Below are 21,134 nucleotides of genomic sequence, written 5' to 3' on the forward strand. Positions count from 1 at the left end.
TCAAGAATAGAAATAGAAATGGAAACAAATGCAATAGTTGAAGACCTAAACAATTGGTGTCAAGAAAATAAACTAAAATTATCAGTCAAAAAAACAAAATACATGCTTTTCGGTAGAAAATTGAATAGAGGCCCACAAATAAAACTAGGCAATCATAAAATAGACAGAGTTAAAGAATTTAGATATCTAGGGATAACAATTGATGAAAACCTGAACTATGGTAAACACATTCAAGAAACCGTTAAGAGAGGAAATAAGGTGACAAATAAATTGATAACCCGAGGTAAAAATAAATATAAATTGCCTAACAAAATATTAAAATTGTATCACGAATCCCTGCTATGTGCTACAATGACTTACGGATCTAGCATATGGGTGCACAGACTACTTCAAAACAAGAGAATAAAAGAAAACTTTATCAGACCACAAAGAAACCTTCTGATGAGATTAAGTGGTGCATATAGCACCACCCCCAACAATGCCCTGTGTTTGTTACTTGATGTCAAGCCTTTGAACTTAATAGCAGTACAGAGAGCGGCAAATTATTGGATGAAAAGGAACAATAAAGAAGAGGTAAGGGCACTGTTGGGTGATGTTTTTGAAAGCGCCCAAGAGATTGAAGAAAGAATCAAAAAAATGTGGAATATTGAATGGACGCACTCTGCTAAGTCACAAAGACTTAGAAATATTATACCAACGGTAGAAATCAGAGAACAAATAAAGTTTCTTGACCCAGCCCTAGGACTCATTCATTTTCTAACGGGACATGGCCCATATGAAACCTACCTACAAAAAATACAGGTCAAAGACAATTCAATTTGTGAATGTGGTGAAACGGGGACACCAGAGCATCATATACTCTGGTGCCCCTTTCTCGAAGAGTTATTTAAGGAAAGAGTGGACATAAGACAGAAGACGATAGCTGATATAATGAGAAGCGAGAAAGATTACAATATCCTGAAGAAAATAACAGACCTTTACTCGAAACTAAAAAAGAACAATTCTATAGAGAAAAACACATAAGAAAAACAAGAGCAGAATGGATGTGGAAGGATGAATGGAATCCAGTTTCTCCTCAGGACCGGAGACCTCAGAACGTCTCGTGGAAGATACTGGAACTCCGTATCTGCCGGGGAGGACGAGTGTGGTTGTGCTAGTGCGTCTCCAGGCATAGGTGACTTGGAACGGAACTCCGGACGCACTAGAGTGTGTTTTTGGAAGTGTCTTTCCTTTGGGTGGCGGGTCCATCTGTGTGTCCGTGTGCGTGTTGGCTGTGACTATGTCCCCATAGGAGACAAGTTTACTTCGTGAATGATTCAATAACGGTATGTTAATGGAGATTGATCCCTATATTGGCACAGGTGGAAGGATACCTCTGACCAGGATCCACACTAAGTACTCTGAATGGGCCCTGGACCTCAAACCTGTGTTATTGGAAGGAAATCTATTGCAACCACGAGAACATTCAATAAACGAAGACTCAAGGGACTATTAAGAGGAATGCGGTATGGATTAGTGAAGACTAGTGTGGCTTAGTGTGTTTTGGTGAATGCGGTTTATGTGTCAACTTAGTGTTCTTAGTGCTTTTAGTGTGTGAAACGGGCAAAATATACAGGGAAAAACCAGTGTATAATTAGTGAAAGAATTAAATATGATAACAGGAGAGAAACTTGAAATAGCAGGTGAAAACCAAGCTCATACAGGGAAAACCTGAAGATAGAAGAAGTCCATCAAAGTAAATGAAATAACATAGTAAAAAATAAACATTAAATAAACATTAAATTCAAAAATAGAATAAATTAAATTAAATTAAAAAGAAATAGAATAAATAAATAAAGCATATTTTAAAAAAAGTAAAACATAATAATCATAGCTAATAAATATGGACTCAACCAAGCTAAGTAAAGAAACAAAGTTTAAATAACTCCAATAATAATAATAATAATAATAATAATAAGAAGAAGAAGAAGAAGAAGAAGAATGGTAATAATAATAATAATACTAATATTACGTACAGACATAAATATACCAAAAATAGAAGTAGCTAAACAGTTAGAAGTAACTAACTAAATACTAACAAGATCAAAATCAAATAAATAAAAATACCAAACAGAGGTAGGAAATGACAACGCAGATCAGAAAGAGTTTAGATAATCTTGATTTGATTAGCAAACAATTGAGTATCAGAACAAGTTAGTGTCAAGATCAATGGTCAAATACCCTGGAAATAGTATTAGTAGATAGTTGAGTATTGCATAGTTTAATATTAGAATATGATAGGGTCAAGCTCAATGGTTATAGCACTTTGGAAATTACAACAGTCAATAGTTGAGTTTTGCATAGTTTATTCTTTGTTCATTCTTTGTTTTGTTTTGTTTTTGTTTCGTTTTCTTGTCTCTTGTTTCTTGTTTGTGGTTTCCTTTCCCTCCCTAATTCAAATCCCTTCACCTATTTCAAAATGCAAAACAAAATAAATTAAAGAAATAAAAGGCAATGATGATAACCCGTGCCCGTTTTAATTTTCAGATACCGGTTCTGAAAGACGGGCCTGAGCCTTAAAAAAATTGTATGCAGAAAGTAATGAGACTTGCCAACGCCTGGCGCTCCATTCGCTAGAAGCAAGGTACCTGGAGGGATTGTGGTGGATGATCCAAACAATTAACGGACTGAAGCACTATGCAATCATAAAGTTTATGCAGAAAATAATGAGACTTGCCTCCACGTGGCGCTCCATTAGGTAGAAGAAAGCTACCCGGAGCGATTGTGGTGGATGATCCAAACAATTAACGCACTGAAGCACTATGCTCACACACAATATGTGTCCAGAAAGTAATAAGACTCGCCGATGCGTGGCGCACCATTCGCTAGATTCAAGCTACCCGGATGCACTGTGGTGGATGATTCAAACAATTAACGCACTCAAGCACCATGTCCTCATAATTTGTATGCATAACGTAAGGTGATTGATTGGAGTGAAAAGACGTGTTTTTTTCTGCTGCAGAGTAGGAGCCGAAAAAAGTGGGTAAAAGTGTTGTTTATGTGTAGTGCTACATACCATTCAAACAGTGAATGTGTCCAGAGTCCAACAAAAGGAACCGCATCAAAATCGGGCCAACCGTTTAGAACATATAGACAAAAAACTGGACCAGTTTTCTCGATCTAAATAGTGTTGTGTGTGCTTTTACATGTGGCGAGAGCAGGAAGAATTTTTAAAAAGTAAAAAATAAAAGATCAGCATTTCCTGCTGGAGCAACCAAGGACAAGTAAACGAACTCACTAGTGCGGCTTAACACTAGGCAACATAGGATCACATCTTTCTGGTAAGTCTGAACTTACCGTACCGTATATCTTCAACAAAACTGAACTTAGAATTTTTCTTATAAGAAACAATGAAATATAACATGGGCTTTTAAGCCAACTCTAGGGCACTTGGAGTCCAAACCGAAAGGACCAGGGATCTGATTTTTTTTAGGTGGATCCTCAACCCTCCTCCCTACTTCCCCATGGTCCTGCCTCTCCCGAAAACATATTCGACCAAAAATGGGGTAGGTCTTGACCTTTGACCCCATTTTCGGAAGAATATATGTGACCACCTCTCCCAACCCCTCGCGACATTTTCTATATTTTTTGATTTCCGGGGTAAAAATTTTATCCACCATCGAACCCCCTTCACTCCCGGGAATCGTCCCCCTCTCAGGTTCCCCCGATCGGGGAAGACGTCCTTAGTGCCCACACCAAGTCTCAATGAAATCGCGTAAAAACAAAAAAAAAATTTGCCCATCGAGACTTTTGTGTTAGCGAGTGCAGTACGTATACTATTCATAACTTTCAAACAGTGACTCTGTCATAACTAAACTACACTTGTAGGAAGACAAGTTGAACGTGGAAAATGGCCATGTATAGATCGCCACCGGGCACGCCAGCTAGGGATCAATCACCAGTCGTAAGAACTACCAAAATTGACGAAAACACGGAACAAAGAAAAAGAGGGAGAGAAGAGATGGAGATGCCTGAACACCAAACCAGAAAAGCCACAATGGAGGAGCCGGGCTTTGACACAATCCTGCAAATGGAACAGGAAATGACATACTTGGAAGGACTGCTCGACTGGCAAAAAGTAGGTAGGGGCCATTTAGAGAAGTTCAAGAAAAGAGTAACAGTCTGGGTCAAAGACCGGTCACAGCTTATTGGAAAGATCGAACATTTAGAAAGGATGAATGATAAGATTCAGACTAAATATGATGACCTGCAGAAGGAGAAACTTATCACTGAAATGGAGCTAATGTCGGGAGCAAAGGGTAGCCGAATAGAAGACAAAAAACTCATAGAAGAATTAAAACAGAAGAATGAAAAACTAGAGAAAGAGATCGAAGACCTCAGAGAAGAAAAAAATTGAGATCAAGCAAGACCGAGACCGACAATATAAAAGACTGGAGGCGGAAATAGCAGAGATAACAGAAAGTAGGAATGAAATTAAGCAGCAACTTCAGGAAACGTCCAGAAAATTAAGGAAAGCAGAAGAGGACTACAAATTTTTGGAAAAGAAGCACGAAAAGTTGAAAGAAGAATTGATCCAGACCCAGCAAACATTTGGTAGATCGGAAATCGCCTGGGAAAAACAACGTCATATCTTACAAGAAAAGCTACAAGAATTGGAAAATAAGCAAGGCACGGATACAGAAGCTGTAGTTAAAGAGATACAGGTGCTTTCAAAGAAGATAGAAGATACACATGAAAAAAGGAACAGGATGAAAACCTAACATGGTCGGAAGTGGTTATGGGAAGAAAGGTAATAGAAAGAGAAAATAAAATAATGGAAGTCAGGGCAAGAACAAAACCTGCGTTGATAATTAGACCAAACGAGGGAGAGACTACAAAACAAACAGTAAGAAGACTGGCAGAGACAATAGATCCTAGGAAAGAGAAACTAAAAATCACAGGGATGAGAACAACAAAAGACCTGGTATTCCTGGAAACAGCTACCAAGGAAGATTTGAATAAAATTGTCTCCAAAGAACAAATAAAGAAGGATTTTAGAGTCGAAGAGACTAGGAGGCGAAACCCTTTAATGATAGTCTATGGCAAACCATCAGATTTCAAAGACGAGGAAATTGTAGCTGCCATAATAGAACAAAATTTTGAAGAGGAAGAAATGGAAGAGGCAAAGAAGATCAAAGCCAGATTTAGAGCATGCAAGGAAGGACAAAAGAAATTCCATCTGGTGATTGAAGTAACGCCAGGTATAAGGAAGGTATTAAGAAGCAAAGATAGAGTATACGTGGACTACGAGTCACACAAAGTCAAAGATTTCATCGTAGTACCACAGTGCTACGTTTGTCAGGATTTTGGCCATGTAATGAAGCACTGTGATGCTAAGGATGGAAAAGTGTGCAGATACTGTGGCTCAAAAAGACACAATAGCGACGAGTGTGAAGATAAGAATAAAAACATATGCGTACCGTGCAGGTTGAGACATAAGGAATGTCAAACACCCAACACAGAAGAATGTGTATCGTACAGGATGGCACGAGAACGGATAATAAGCAAGATAAATTATGGATAAAAGAGCACAACTAAAAAATAAGAAACGCAACAAACCGCCCAGTAAGAAAAAAAAGGATAAACGAAGATTAGAAGATTTTTTAAACAAAAAGAGAAAACAAACTATTTCAACCAAGGACAAATATATTCAAACCGACATAAAAGAAGAAAAAGAATTAAAAGGGTCAATTAGGATGACTAACATGGAAATGGAACCTGAAAATAGAATAAAGAATACAGACATCACACCAACTGAGAAAGGAGATACAAAGAAGAAAACATTAATCTCATTCACACCGGGAGAACAGAAATATCTGTTTCCACCAAAAGAGAAAAGGATACAAGACAACACGATAACCTCTACTGAAGAAGAAGAGAAAACAATATTTAATGAGCCCAAAATGTTGTACCCCAATATGAACCATCTATACAGATTAGCCAAGCTTGAAGATAAAAACATACTGAACGTAGCATTTAGACAACTAGTAAGAGACATCCACGAAAAAGGAAGAACGATTACATATCCAGTCTTAGAAGAAATAGATAGATTGGAACTAAGAACGTTTGATCTGCCAGCTAATGGATGAGAGTTGCTAGATCTAATAGATGAGGTATACGAAAGAAGAGGCATCCACTGGGATCTAGAGAATGTCTATAAACAACTGGTAAATGCGCATGGTAGGATTTGTTTCGACTACAGTAAAACGGGGATGGATGCCTATTTTTATACCAAATATGCATAACACGTTAACAACAATTAGAATAGCACAAAACAATTCGCACAAATCGAAAATAGCAACAATGGAATTACGAAGATTTACAGAAACAAACAACATAGATATCTTAGCCATACAGGAGCCATATCTGCATAACAACAAGTTAACAACTTTTCCTGTAACAAGTAAAATCATATACGGAGGTGAAGAACCCCAAGCAGCCACAGTAATAATGAACAGGAACATTGAAGCTTTAAAACTTTCTCAATATTGTGACAATTGGATAATCTGTATAGAAATAACGAAAGGAACAGACACCTTTTGGATAGTCAATTCATATTTCCAGTATAGCAAAGACATTGAAATATTTATAGGTAAACTTCAACAAATCATTTGGCAGAATCCTGAAAAGAAAATATTGTTTGTTCTAGACTCGAATGCTAAGAGTACTGCTTGGGGATCACCCTCTACAGATACAAGAGGAGAAATTATGGAAGATTTCATAGCCCAGAATGGATTAGTAATCGTAAATACTGGAAACAAACCAACGTTTGTGGGCTCCCGAGGAGAATCTTATATTGATATAACACTCTGTACACCAAATTTAGTTGATAACATTACAGATTGGCATACATGGGATCGAGAAACAACAAGCGATCACGAAATAATAACATTTAACATGGAATTAAATACACCAAGTAAGAATAAAGAAAGGTTAAACATTAAAAAGATAAATTGGGAAAATTTTAAAAAGAAGCTTACCTTACCACAATTGGACATAGACAAAAGCAGTGACGAATTAGTACAAAAAATTGAACAGGCTACTAAATTGGCAATAGAGGCATCCACTCCTTAAACCACGCAGAGAGTAGGATACGGCGATTTTTGGTCACCTAAACTGGAAAGATTAAGAAAAATCGTGCGAGCAAAAAGAAAAAGTTATCAAGCCACAGCAATTCCAAGTTTGAATGAAAGAAGACTCTTAGCTTATAGAAATGCCAAAGAAGAGTATGAAACAGAAATCATAGAAGCAAAGAAAGAAGCTGGGAACTATTCCTAACCAGAAACATACAGCTTGATCAGTGGGGATTTCCATACAAATTAATAATGAAGAAAATAAACCCCTTAACACTTTGCACGTTAAGAAAAAATGACGGATCTTATACAGTAACTAGAAAGGAAACCATTGAAAATTTAACACGAAAGTTTTTCCCGAAGGATATAATGGAAGATGAAACAGAAGATCAGAAACGAATAAGAAGAAAATTCGAAGAGCCGACACAAGTAGAACCGGTAAATAAGGAAGACATGGCAACAAATGAAGAAATCGAAAACATCATTAGGAAACTAAAAACAGGAAAATCACCAGGATTGGATGAAATACCAAATGAAGTCTTCACGAAAAATAGAGAAATATGGACCCCGTACCTGACAAGACTTTGCAATGTACTACTACAACGGCAAGAATTTCCGGACTCATGGAAAATGTCAAATTTAATAATCCTGCTAAAAAACGAAGACAGGGACCCAACTGATGTAAGCTCATATCGCCCAATTTGCCTGCTAAAAAACATAAGTAAAATATACGAAAAGATTATAGCAAAAAGGATTAACAAACATAGGAATATGAGTGAAGATACGCTACAGTTTGGCTTCAGAGCGGGCAGATCAACAGAAGACGCTCTGAATAAGTACATAGAACAAATTCGAATGAGTAATTCAGAAAGTAAATATGTCCTGTCGCTCTACGTAGACATAGAGGGAGCATTTCACAACCTATGGGTCCCATCATTGGTCGATAAATTAGTCGATAAACTAGAAATGCCAACCTATTTGATAAATATCATTAAACACTATTTTCGGAACAGATGGATCTCAGTACAAATGGAGCAAGAGGAGTTGCAAATTCGTAATGAAAAAGGCTGCCCACAGGGCTCAATATTAGGACCCTTAATGTGGGACATTTTGATACAACCCTGCCTAGAAAAATTAAATGCTAACAATCTAATAGACAAAATAATAGCCTTTGCAGATGATATTGCGATAATATTATCAGCCAATTCAAGAATAGAAATAGAAATGGAAACAAATGCAATAGTTGAAGACCTAAACAATTGGTGTCAAGAAAATAAACTAAAATTATCAGTCAAAAAAACAAAAAACATGCTTTTCGGTAGAAAATTGAATAGAGGCCCACAAATAAAACGCACTGAAGCACTATGCCCTCATAATTTGTATGCAGAAGGAAATGAGACTTGCCACCGCGTGGCGCTCCATTCGCTAGAAGAAAGGTACCTGGAGGGTTTGTGGTGGATGATCCAAACAATTAACGCACTGAAACACTATGCAATCATAAAGTTTATGCAGAAATTAATGAGACTTGCCTCCACGTGGCGCTCCATTCGCTAGAAAAAAGCTACCCGGAGCGATTGTGGTGGATGATCCAAACAATTAACGAACTGAAGCACTATGCTCACACACAGATTATGTGTCCAGAAAGTAATGAGACTCGGCGATGCGTGGAGCTCCATTCGCTAGAAGCAAGCTACCTGGAGGCATAGTGGTGGATGATAAAATAATTAACGCTTTGAAACACTATGCCATCATAAATTGTATGCAGAAAGTAATGAGACTTGCCGCTGAGTGGCACTCCATTCGCTAAAAGCTAGTTACCCGGAATCATTGTGGTGGATGATCCGAACAACTAACGCACTGAAACACTATGCCCTCATAAAGTGTTTGGAGAAATTAATGAGGCTTGCAAGCGCGTTGCGCTCCATTCGCTAGTAGCATGCTACCTGGAGGGATTGTGGTAGATGATCCAAACAATTAAGGCACTGAAGCAATATGTTCACACACAATATATGTCCAGAAAGTAATGGGACTTACCCCAGCGTGGTGATCCATTCGCTAGAAAAAAGATACCCGGAGGGATTCTGGTGGATGATCCAAACAACGCACTGAAGCACTATCCCTCATAAAGTGTATGCAGAAAGTAATGAGACTCTCTGCCGCATGGCGCTCGATCCTCTAGAAACAAGCTACCTGGAGGGATTGTGGTGGATGATCCAAAAAATTAACGCAGTGAAGCACTATGCTCACACACAGTATGTGTAGAGAAAGTAATGTGACTCGCCGGTGAGTGGCGCACCATTCGCTAGAAGCAAGCTAACCGGAGGTATTGTGGTGGATTATCCAAACAATTAACGCACTGAAGCACTATGCCGTCATAAGGTGTATGCAGAAAGTAATGATACTTGCCACGGCGTGCAGCTCCGTTCGCTAGAAGCGAGTTACCCGGAGAGATTGTGGTGGATGATCCAAAAAATTAACGCACTGAAGCACTATGCCCTCATAATTTGTAAGCAGAATGAATGACACTTTCCACCGCGTGGCGGTCCATTCGCTAGAAGCAAGCAACCCGAAGTGATTGTGGCGGTTGATCCAAACAATTAACGCATTGAAAGACCATTCTCACACACAGTATGTGTCCAGAAATTAATGAGACTCGCCGCTGTGTAGCGCTACATTCTTTAGAAGCAAGCTACCCAGAGGCATTGTGGTGGATGATCCAAACAATTAACGCACTGAAGAACTATCCCCTCATAAAATGTATGAAGAAAGTAATGAGACTCTCTGCCGCGTGGCGCTCGATCCGCTAGAAACAAGCTACCTGGAGGGATTGTGGTGGATGATCCAAAAAGTTAACGCACTGAAGCACTATGCTCACACACAGTAGGTGTCCAGAAAATAATGAAATTCGCCGCTGCGTGGCGCTCCATTCGCTAAAAGCAAGCTACCCGGAGATATTATGGTGGATGATACAAGCAATTAACACACTGAAGCACTATGACCTCATATAGTGTAAGCAGATAGTAATGAGACCTGCCACCGCGTGGCGCACCATTCGCTAGAAGAGAGCTATCCGTACGCATTGAGGTGGATGATCCAAAAAATTAACACACTGAAGCACTATGCTCACACACAGTATGTGTCCAGAAAGTAATGAAAGTCGGCGCTGCGTGGCGCTCCATTCCCTAGATTCAAGCTACCCGGATTCATTGTGGTGGATGATACAAGCAATTAACGCACTCAAGCAATATGCCCTCATAAAGTGTACGCAGGTGGTAATAAGGCTCTCCGCTGCGCGGCGCTCCATTCGCAACAAGCAAGGTACATGGAGGACTTGTAGTAGATCATCCACAGAATTAAAGCACTGAAACACTATGCCCTCATATAGTGTAAGCAGAAAGAAATGAGACTCCCCGCCGCGTCGCGCTAAAATCGACAGAAGCAAGCTACCCGGAGGGATTGTGGTAGATCATCCAAACAATTAACGCACTGAAGCACTATGCAATCATATAGTGTAAGCAGAAAGTAATGAGACTCCCCGCCGGGTCGCGCTCCAATCGCCAGAAGCAAGCTACCCGGAGGGATTCTGGTAGATGATCCAAACAATTAACGCACTGAAGCACTATGCTCACACTCAGAATGTGTCCAGAAAGTAATGAGACTCGCCGCTGCGTGGCACTCCATTCGCTAGAAGCAAGCTACCCAGAGGCATTGTGGTGGATGATCGAAACAATTAACGCACTGAAGAACTATCCCCTCATAAAATGTATGCAGAAAGTAATGAGACTCTCTGCCGCGTGGCGCTCGATCCGCTAGAAGCAAGCTAACTGAGGGATTGTGGTGGATGATCCAAAAAATTAACGCACTGAAGCACTATGCCCTCATAAATTGTAAGCAGAATGTAATGACACTTTCCACCGCGTGGCGGTCCATTCGTTAGAAGAAGCAACCCGAAGGGATTGCGGTGGTTGATCCAAACAATTAACGCACTAAAGGATTATGCTCACACACAGTATGTGTCGAGAAAGTAATGAGACTCGCTGCTGCGTGGCGGCCCATTCGCTAGAACCAAGCTACCTGGAGGGCTTCTAGTGGACGATTCAAACAATTAAGGCACTGAATCACTATGCTCGCACACAGTATTTGGCCAGAAAGAAATGAGACTCCGCGCTGCGTGGCGCTCCATTCGCTAGAAGCAAGCTGCCCGGAAGGATTGTGGTGATGATCCAAACAATTAACGCACTGAACCACTATGCCCTCATTACTTGTATGCAGAAGGAAATGAGACTTGCCACCGCGGGGCGCTCCATTCGCTAGAAGCAAGGTACCTGGAGGGATTGTGGTGGATGATCCAAACAATTAACATACTGAAGCACTATGCCATCATAAATTGTATGCAGAAAGTAATGAGACTTGCCGCTGACTGGCGCTCCATTCGCTAGAAGCTAGTTACCCGGAATCATTGTGGTGGATGATCCGAACAACTAACGCACTGAAACACTATGCCCTCATAAAGTGTTTGGAGAAATTAATGAGGCTTGCAAGCGCGTTGCGCTCCATTCGCTAGTAGCAAGCTACCTGGAGGGATTGTGATAGATGATCCAAACAATTAAGGCACTGAAGCACTATGTTCACACACAGTATATGTCCACAAAGTAATGGGACTTGCCCCTGCGTGGCTCTCCGTTCGCTAGAAGCAAGCTACCCGTATGTATTGTGGTGGATGATACAAGCAATTAAAACACTGAAGCACTATGCCCTCATAGAATATAAGCTGAAAGTAATGAGACTCGCCGCTGCGTGGCGCTCCACTCGCTGGAAGCAAGCTACCCTGAGGTATTGTGGTGGATTATCCAAACAATTAACGCTCTGAAGCACTATGCCCTCATAAAGTGTATGCAGAAAGTAATGAGATACATCGCTGCCTGGCGCTACATTCGCTATAAGCAAGCTACCCGGAGGGATTCTGCTTGATGATGCAAGCAATTAACGCACTGAAATACTATGGGCTCATATAGTGTAAGCAGAACGTAATGAGGCCTGCAAAAGCGTGGCGATCGGTTCGCCAGAAGCAAGCTAACGGGAGGCATTGACATGGATGATACAAACAATTAACGCAGAGAAGCACTATGCTCACACACAGTATGTGTCCAGAAAGTAATGAGACTTGCCGCTGCGTAGCGCTCCATTCGCTAGATTCATGCTACCCCGATTCATTGTGGTGGATGATACAAGCAATTAACGCACTCAAGCAATATGCCCTCATAAAGTGTACGCAGGTGGTAATAAGGCTCTGCGCTGCGCGGCGCTCCATTCGCCACAAGCAAGGTACATGGAGGAATTGTAGTAGATCATCCACAGAATTAAAGCACTGAAACACTATGCCCTCATATAGTGTAAGCAGAAAGAAATGAGACTCCCCGCCGCGTCGCGCTAAAATCGACAGAAGCAAGTTACCCGGAGGGATTGTGGTAGATGATCCAAACAATTAACGCACTGAAGCACTATGCTCACACTCAGAATGTGTCCAGAAAGTAATGAGACTCCCCGCCGGGTCGCGCTCGAATCGCCAGAAGCAAGCTACCCGGAGGGATTGTGGTAGATGATCCAAACAATTAACGCTCTGAAGCACTATGCCGTCATAAGGTGTATACAGAAAGTAATGATACTTGCCAGGCGTGCAGTTCCGTTCGCTAGAAGCGAGTTACCCGGAGAGATTGTGGTGGATGATCCAAAAAATTAACGAACTGAAGCACTATCCCTCATAAAGTGTATGCAGAAAGTAATGAGAATCTCTGCCGCGTGGCGCTCGATCCGCTAGAAACAAGCTACCTGGAGGGATTGTGGTGGATTATCCAAACAATTAACGCACTGAAGCACTATGCCGTCATAAGGTGTATACAGAAAGAAATGGTACTTGCCACGGCGTGCAGTTCCGTTCGCAAGAAGCGAGTTACCCGGAGAGATTGTGGTGGATGATCCAAAAAATTAACGCACTGGAAATCTATGCCCTCATAATTTGTAAGCAGAATGTAATGACACTTTCCACCGCGTGGCGGTCCATTCGCTAGAAGGAAGCAACCCCGAAGTGATTGTGGTGGTTGATCCAAACAATTAACGCATTGAAGGACCATGCTCACACACAGTATGTGTCCAGAAAATAATAAAACTCGCCGCTGCCTGGCGCCCCATTCGCTAGAAGCAAGCTACCCGGAGATATTATGGTGGATGATACAAGCAATTAACACACTGAAGCACTATGGCCTCATATAGTGTAAGCGGAAAGTAATGCGAACAGCCACCGCGTGGCGCTCCATTCGCTAGAAGCAAGCTATCCGGATGCATTGAGGTGGATGATCAAAAAAATTAACACACTGAAGCACTATGCTCACACACAGTATGTGTCCAGAAAGTAATGAGAGTCGGCGCTGCGTGGCGCTCCATTCCCTAGATTCAAGCTACCCCGATTCATTGTGGTGGATGATACAAGCAATTAACGCACTGAAGCACTATGCCCTCATAAAGTGTACTCAGGTGGTAATAAGGCTCTCCGCTGCGCGGTGCTCCATTCACCACAAGAAAGGTACATGGAGGAATTGTAGTAGATCATCCACAGAATTAAAGCACTGAATACTATGCACTCATATAGTGTAAGCAGAATGTGTAATCAGTGTACTCAGAATGTGTTCAGAAAGTAATGAGACTCCCCGCCGGGTCGCGCTCCAATCGCCAGAAGCAAGCTACCCGGAGGGATTCTGGTAGATGATCCAAACAATTAACGCACTGAAGCACTATGCTCACACTCAGAATGTGTCCAGAAAGTAATGAGACTCGCCGCTGCGTGGCACTCCATTCGCTGAAAGGAAGATAACCGGAAAGATTGTGGCGGATGATCCAAACAATTAACGCAGTGAAGCACAATTCTCACACACTGTATGTGTGCAGACAGTAATGAGACTCGCCGCTCCCTGGCGCTCCGTTCGCTAGAAGAAAGCTACCCGGAGGAATTGTGGTGGATGATAAAACAATTAACGCTATGAAACACTATGCTTTCATAAAGTGTACGCAGAAATTAATGAGACTCGCCGCTGTGTAGCGCTCCATTCACTCGAAGCATGCTACCCGGAGGGATTGTCGTGGATGATCCAAACAACTAACGCACTGAAGAACAATGTTCACACAGAGTATGTCGTCAGAAATTAATGAGACTCGCCGCTTCGTGGCACTCCATTCGCTAGAAGCAAGCTATCCGGTGGGATTGTGGTGGATGATCCGAACACTTAAAGCACTGAAGCAATATGCTCAGACACAGTATGTGTCCGAAAAGTAATGAGACACGCCGCTGGGTGGCGCTCCATTCGCTAGAATCAAGATAACCGGAAAGATTGTGGTGAATGATCCAAACAAGTAACTGAAGCACAATGCTCACACACTGTATGTGTGCAGAAAGTAATGAGACTCGCCGCTGCGTGGCGCTCCGTTCGCTAGAAGGAAGCTACCCGGAGGCATTGTGGTGGATGATCAAACAATTAACGCTCTGAAACACTATGCCTCCATTAAGTGTATGCAGAAAGTAATGAGACTCATTGCTGCGTGGCGCTCCATTCACAAGAAGCAAGCTACCCGGAGCGATTGTGATGAATGATCAAAACAATTAACGCACTGAAGCACTATGCTCACACTCAGAATGTGTCCAGAAAGTAATGAGACTCGCCGCTGCGTGGCACTCCATTCGCTAGAAGCAAGCTACCCAGAGGCATTGTGGTGGATGATCGAAACAATTAACGCACTGAAGAACTATCCCCTCATAATCTGTATGCAGAAAGTAATGAGACTTGCCAACGCCTGGCGCTCCATTCGCTGGAAGCAATGTACCTGGAGGGATTGTGGTGGATGATCCAAACAATTAACGGACTGAAGCACTATGCAATCATAAAGTTTATGCAGAAAATAATGAGACTTGCCTCCAAGTGGCGCTCCATTCACTAGAAGAAAGCTACCCGGAGCGATTGTGGTGGATGATCCAAACAATTAACGCACTGAAGCACTATGCCCTCATAAAGTGTATGCAGAATGTAATGAGACTTTCCACCGCGTGGCGCTCCATTCGCTAGAAGCAAGTTTCCCGAAGTGATTGTGGTGGATGATACAAACAATTAACGCACTGAAGCTCTATGCCCTCATAATTTGTATGCAAAAGTTAATGAGACTTTCCAATGCGTGGCGTTCCATTCCCTAGAAGCAAGGTACTTGGAGGGATTGTGGTGGATGATCCAAACAATTAACGCACTGAAGCACTATGCAATCATAAATTTATGCAGAAATTAATGAGACTTGCTCCACATGGCGCTCTATTTGCTAGAAGAAAGCTACCCGGATCGATTGTGGTGGATGATCCAAACAGTTAACGCACTGAAGCACTATGCCCTCATAATTTGTATGCAAAAGGTAATGAGAGTTTCCAATGCGTGGCGCTCCATTCCCTAGAAGCAAGGTACCTGGAGAGATTGTGGTGGATGATCCAAACAATTAACGCACTGAAGCACTATGCAATCATAAAGTTTATGCAGAAATTAATGAGACTTGCTCCACGTGGCGCTCTATTTGCTAGAAGAAAGCTACCCGGAGCGATTGTGGTGGATGATCCAAACAGTTAACGCACTGAAGCACTATGCTCACACACAGAGTATGTGTCCACAAAATAATGAGACTCGGCGATGCGTGGAGCTCCATTCCCTAGAAGCAAGGTACCTGGAGGGAGTGTGGTAGATGATCCAAACAATTAAGGCACTGAAGCCCTATGCCCTCATATAGTGTAAGCAGAAAGTAATGAGTCTCTCTGCAGCGTGGCGCTCGATCCGCTAGAAGCAAGCTACCGGGAGGCATTGACATGGCTGATACAAACAATTAACGCAGAGAAGCACCATGCTCACACACAGTATGTGTCCAGAAAGTAATAAGACTTGCCGCTGCGTAGCGCTCCATTCGCTAGAAGCAAGCGAACGGAGGGATTGTGGTGGATTATCCAAACAATTAACGCACTGAAGCACTATGTCTTCATAAAGTGTATGCAGAAAGTAATGATACTTGCCACGGCGTGCCGTTCCGTTCGCTAGAATCGAGTTACCCGGAGAGATTGTCTTGGATGATCCAAAAAATTAACGTGCTGAAGCACTATGCCTTCATAAATTGTAAGCAGAATGTAATGAGACTTTCCACCGCGTGGCGCTCGATTCGCTAGAAGCAAGCTACCCGGAGTTATTGTGTTGGATGATACAAACAATTAACGCACTGAAGCACTATGCCCTCATAGAGTATAATTTGAAAGTAATGAGACTCGCCGCTGCGTAACGCTCCATTCGCTAGAAGCAAGCTACCCGGAGGTATTGTGGTGGATGGTCCAAACAACTAACGCACTGATGAATTATCCCTTCATAAAGTGTATGCAGAAAGTAATGAGACTTTCCACCGCGTGGCGCTCCATTCGCTAGAAACAAGCTACCTGGAGAGATTGTGGTGGATGATCCAAAAATTAACGCTCTGAAGCACTATGCTCACACACAGTAGGTGTCCAGAAAATAATGAAACTCGCCGCTGCGTGGGGCTCCATTCGCTAGAAGCAAGCTACCCACAGGTATTGTGGTGGATGATACAAGTAATTAACGAACTGAAGCACTATGCCCTCATAGAGTGTAAGCAGAAAGTAATGAGACTCCCCGCCGGGTCGCGCTAGAATCGCCAGAAGCAAGCTACCCGGAGGGATTGTGGTAGATGATCCAAACAATTAACGCACTTAAGCACTATGCTCACACTCAGTATGTGTCCAGAAAGTAATGAGACTCGCCGCTGTGTGGCGCTCCATTCGCTAGAAGCAAGATAACCGGAGAGATTGTGGTGGATTATCAAACAATTAACACTCTGAAACACTATGCCTTCATACAGTGTATGCAGAAAGTAATGAGACTCGCCGCTGCGTGGCGCTCCATTCGCTCGAAGTTTGCTACCCGGAGGGATTGTGGTGGATGATCCGAACAACTAACGCACTGAAAATCAATGCTCACACAGAGTATGTGTCCAGAAAGTAATGACACTCGCTGCTGCGTGGCACTCCATTCGCTAGAAGCAAGCTACCCGGAGGGATTGTGGTGGATGATCAAAACACGTAACGCACTGAAGCACTATGCTGAGACACAGTATGTGTGCAGAAAGTAATGAGACTCGCCACTGCGTGGCGCTCCGTTCGCTAGAAGCAAGCTACCCAGAGGCATTGTGGTGGATGATCAAACAATTAACGCTTTGAAACACTATGCCCTCATAAAGTGTATGCAGAAAGTAATGAGACTCGGCGCTGCGTGGCGCTCCATTCGCTAAAAGCAAGCTACCCGGAGGCATTGTGGTGGATGATCCGAACAATTAACGCACTGAACCACTATGCCCTCATAAAGTTTATGCAGAAAGTAATGAGACTTGCAAGCGCGTGGCGCTCCATTCGCTACAAGCAAGCTACCTGGAGGGATTGTGGTAGATGATCCAATCAATTAACGCACTGAAGCACTATGCCCTCATATAGTGTAAGCATAATGTAATGAGACTTGTCGGCGCGTGGCGCTCCATTTGCTAGAAGCAAGCTACCCGGAGGCAGGCCCGTGCTGGCCCACCGGGACACCGGGACATGTCCCGGTGCGCCCTCGAAAGCATTACATTATATATAAAGTTACATTTTTTAATAATAAATTTTACGGTTTTTATTGGTAAAGAACCCATGATAAGTACAGTCGATCTTTACATAAGACGCCCTTGCGAAAACACATTAAAGATTTTCATTTATTCTTCTTACTTGCACATTTCTGTACCATGAATACATATTGTTACTGTTGGTAAAAACTCTTAAAGGGTAGAGTGCGCCCTTTGCAAAGGCGCCCTTGCGAAACCACATCAAAGATAAACGGTTTTATTTTTCTGTATGGCACAGTTCTGTACAATGAATACATACTGTTGGTGAAGAACCCGTGAAGGATACAGTGCCCCCTTTACGTAAGGCGCCCTTGCCATGTGATGATTCCTGTTTTTTAGAGCAGTATCGGAATAATCAGTGCCTATTGTATTTCTAAAATATAGCTATATTAATTTATTAGTATATATTTATGTATATGTATGTTTGACAAAAAATCTTACAAGAAACTAAAAAAAAAATCCTCTAGTAAAAAGGTTTTCACAGTTTAGCTATTTACGTTAATAAACAAACTTTGGGTTTCAATATATAAAATGGCGCCCGTATATATACAGGGTGTAACTTAATTAACATAAGCTTCAGGAGGTGACTCCTGACACGGATATAATACGAAAAGTATACACCAACTTGGGTGTAAAAATGCCTCCTTTTGACGCATTGATCACACGAAAATTTGTCAGAAAAATGTAAGAACAGCCGTAACTCAAGAATAAAACATCGGATCGAAGTCGGGTAAAAGAGAATGTCCATTATGTTTAGTCGTAGATTCCATTAGTATACAGTGGCGACGCAAGGGTGCCTCCCAAAGAAACTGGAGTATTCCGTCGACTATTTTATCAAACGTTGAATGAGGGCAATAATCAACAATCAAGTATAAGATTTCAACAATCAAAAGTAGATCTAATAGTACATCGTTCAAATTAGAACACTAAGAATTCGAAAGAAAGAGATATACATATGTGTGATTTATCTATTTCGTCTCAGCACAGAATAAACTCTCGGGAGAATAATATAAACGAAAATAATTCTTTAACGTATCACAGTTATCTCCGAAGCTATTCATAACGGATGATAAATGAACGGCTTTCTGTCCAAGTTACGAGTGTGTGAAGATTGAAAAAATAACTTTGATCCAGATTAGGTTTAAAAAGATCGTGCATAGGACAGTCAGGCGGTATATAAAGATACATAACATGTAGTATTCAAATATGCAAAGATCATATGTGATCAACGAGCGTACAAGGGATTCTCCAGATACATATTTTGCGAAAGTAAGCTGCATTAAATGATTGTCTCCTCGTAATATGTAATTCCGTGGAATATGATACTTCTGTGCATAGAAGCAACAAAAATGGATGAAACACGAGATGTTGTACACGTTGCATAATGATACAAAGAAATGCGATGGAACAGTATACTTAATTTATACGTTAGGTAAATCTTCTTCCAGCGATACTTTCGAGGGGCTTTTCCGCTCTGTTGGAGTTGGAAAAACGTCCCTTAATCCTGACCTACGAAAGAGTACATTCCTATTGTGAATATACCGAAATAGTGTCGTAGTGTAGCCCACTTATATTTTGATTTTGTCACTGGTGGAATAATTTTTTAGAAGAAAATTGTTTCTAGAAGAAAACAAATGCAAGAAATAGTGGAAAATATTTTTTCGACGTTTTCTATGTACTTTGGAGATGGATGAAATACCAACACGGAGAAAAGAGAATGTGGCACTTTTGCTTAGACGCAGCAGCACTTACGGAATTATCGTCCCTTGTATGCCACTTGCAAGTGGCTCGCGGAAGGCTGTATTGCAGTTTTGATGTGGATGGCATAAATTTGCGTGGCTGTGTTATAGTAGGCATCTGATTCAACTTGTCAGTGATATACAGTGTCCGATGCTCTAATGTTACGTGTGGAATTGCTGTATAACAGGATAGGAAGTGTTGCGTATGAAGGTAGAGTGTAGTGTCCAGGTATTCAGGTCGTGTAAAACTATAGACGTTGGTGTTTAAGTAAAATTCATTTTGTTAATCTTATGTGCCTGCACAATGGCAGATTACCCTGTACACGATCTGGCAGATATGCACCTCATTTATGGAAAGATAAGGGAAAATATCCCAGAGGCAAGGCATTTATATCGTAACCGTCGCCCTCATAGAAAAGTAACTTTCACTGTATTTTTTCCACGTCTCCATATTCGCCTTCGGGAGATAGGGTCTCTTCAATTTCCCCTACATGAAATCGGAGGAAATTGCAGCATGTGGACAGTTGTATTTGAACACAGCTACTGGGAATGATCAAAGATCGCCCTGAAACTAGCAGTAGCCATGTGTAGGGCGTAAAAATCCACATGCAACTCTAGTGAACGATCAGCAGACAGTGTTAGTGTGAGCGCGCGGTGCAGTATGGTGGATAATTTTGTAGTAGGATCTTATTTATTACCGGCCTGCCTGTGTGGGAGTACTTATAATTTATTTTTACGTTATGTTCTCCCAAAATTGTTAGAACATGTGCCCTTGAACATAAGATAGCAGATGTGATTCCAGTATGACAATGCACCTGCACATTTTGCAGACCTACTTAAATGAAAGATTCCCAGATAGTTGGATTGGGAGAGATTGACCTGTGTTATGACCACCGCTTTCACCCTACCTCACGCCCCTTAATTTCTTATTGGGGGCTTTATGAAACGCCTTTTTTATGCAACACTAGCCACGACCGCCGAAGAACTAGGTGCTCGAGTTCACATAGCTGCGGCATTCACCTCCGAAATTTCAGGTGTGTTTGACCGCACGCGGAAAAATTTGTTTCGGCAATGTCATCTTTGTAATGCGGTGAACGGTTGACAATATCAGACTGTGAACTGTTAATCTTCACAACTGTTTCGTGTACACATACGTTTGATAAAATACTCCAAGGAATACTCGTTTTTTTTAGTCACCCTTGCACTACCACTGCACTACATCCGATTTTACACTAATTAAATCTACATCTAAAGATAATGGAATTCCCTTTTGCACGATTTCGATCCGACATTTTATTTTTGACTATGGCTGTAGTTGCATTTCGGGAGATCATAGCTCAGGCATTTCTGCACCCAGGTTGTTCTATACTTTTCGTTTTTCCCCGATGTCAGAAATCACCTCCCGAGGTTTAGTATATTAATTAAGTTACACTATATATATATGTATATATTCACGTTTGTATGGGCGCCCTTTTGGTAGACTTGTCAACCGCCCTCCATAGTGACCCAGCACGGGCCTGCCCGGAGGGACTGTGGTGGATGATCCAAACCA

Source organism: Thermobia domestica, chromosome 6 (genome assembly GCF_964235325.1).
Source record: "Thermobia domestica chromosome 6, izTheDome1.hap1.1, whole genome shotgun sequence".
NCBI classification, from domain to species: Eukaryota; Metazoa; Arthropoda; class Insecta; order Zygentoma; family Lepismatidae; genus Thermobia; species Thermobia domestica.